The sequence below is a fragment of the Benincasa hispida genome, chromosome 5, assembly GCF_027475165.1.
Source record: "Benincasa hispida cultivar pf3 chromosome 5, pf3_genome.v1.1, whole genome shotgun sequence".
NCBI classification, from domain to species: domain Eukaryota; kingdom Viridiplantae; phylum Streptophyta; class Magnoliopsida; order Cucurbitales; family Cucurbitaceae; genus Benincasa; species Benincasa hispida.
Window position 1 is genome coordinate 21,179,240 of NC_143482.1, and position 1,619 is coordinate 21,180,858.

Below are 1,619 nucleotides of genomic sequence, written 5' to 3' on the forward strand. Positions count from 1 at the left end.
AAGCCATTCTCAAAACGTCATTAAACGTTATTATTCCCTAATTGAGAACAGGCCTAAACGCTCCAGCTCTCAATGTTTACAACCAGCCAAGAGACCCATACCTCGGTCTGTCATTCATAACTGACTACGTGCATGTGGCCACTCTAAATACTATCATATTTTAGATACTTTCACTCAGATACCTTCTCGAATTTGTCCTTCAGTATCGAGCTTCTATGATACCTTCTCATATGTCCTTCGGTATCAAATTGGCCAGATACCTTCTCAAAAGTCCTTCGTATCAAATTGGCCATGTACCTTCTCAAGTGTCCTTCGGTACCTAATTGGTTGGATACCTTCTCAAAAGTCCTTCGATATCAAATGTGTATTTTGTAACACACACTAAGCTCCATAGCCTAGTATAACACAAGAGTTATTCCATTGCCACTCATTTACACAAGAATTCATTCTCCCGTAACCTTCCTTTAGAAAGTATATATCAAAATCAGAACATAGCTTTTGTAAAGGTTACACAACATACCTTGGCCTGTGCTACACACATACAAACCAGGAGACATGCATTAAGTTATTCTTCCACAATTTGTTGTTTGAGGAAGTGTAAATACATCATTAATGTCACTGTGCTTTACTTGATCAGATATGCGTGAATATTAAAAACTTAGAGTTTACTTAGTCACTCACAGTTTTTCAGGCTCCTACTGGTTTATACGCTTCCCCTATCTCCTCTTGGCCTGAAAAGATATAACTCCTGATTAAAACTACATAGAATTCCTAGCTTATCTCAAATAATTTATTTATTAAAAGAACTTCCATCAACACAAACAGCTTCACTGGCGAGATCCCCCTAAGCGATGCTGGGGAGATCCCCACAAGCGACACTAGCGAGATCCCCACAAGCGATACTGGTGAAATCCTCTGGAGCGATACTAGCGATACCCTTTGGAGCGACACCAGCGTTACCCTCTAGAGTGACACCAGCGATACCCTCTAGAGCAATACCAGCACACCAGCGATACCCTCTAGAACGAAACCAGCGATACCCTCTAGAGCGATACCAAGCTTTTCTTGTGAAATTCTTAGCGATACTCACCTCAATTCCTAGCTAGATTTCCCCTGAGAGTGATACCCTCCTTACAAAGTCTCCCTGTAATTCTCCACGTTGAACTGCTTGCTTGTTCTTCACAAGTAGCTGTCTGCTTAAGCCTAATTCCCTGGTACAATTTCAAAAATTCATAACTCAAAATCTAGAGCTCTTTTCAAAAAAATTCCTTCTACAAACTTGTTTATATTTGAGTTAGCTTTCTTATCTTAAAATTTCAGCCTAAACTTCCTTGTAATTTGGCTTGGAACTTCCAAGCTTCACCACAGGTTCGGATTAATTCATGGTTCTGCCTCTTTTGCAAATTCTCCTCCTTTGTTCTTCTCCGCTTGCAATCGTTCTCCAACAGGACCACCTCCAATCTCCCAGCTTTCAAATGGCACCGAATTTACTAGATTTTCTCTTGTCAATTGTCGAAACCATGCCTTTAAGTTTCTCTTCCCTTTTAATCTCTCTGTCGCTTTCTGAATTCAAGGAATAAATTGCCACGTCATCCTCTCTTAGTGTCTCTAGCTAGATA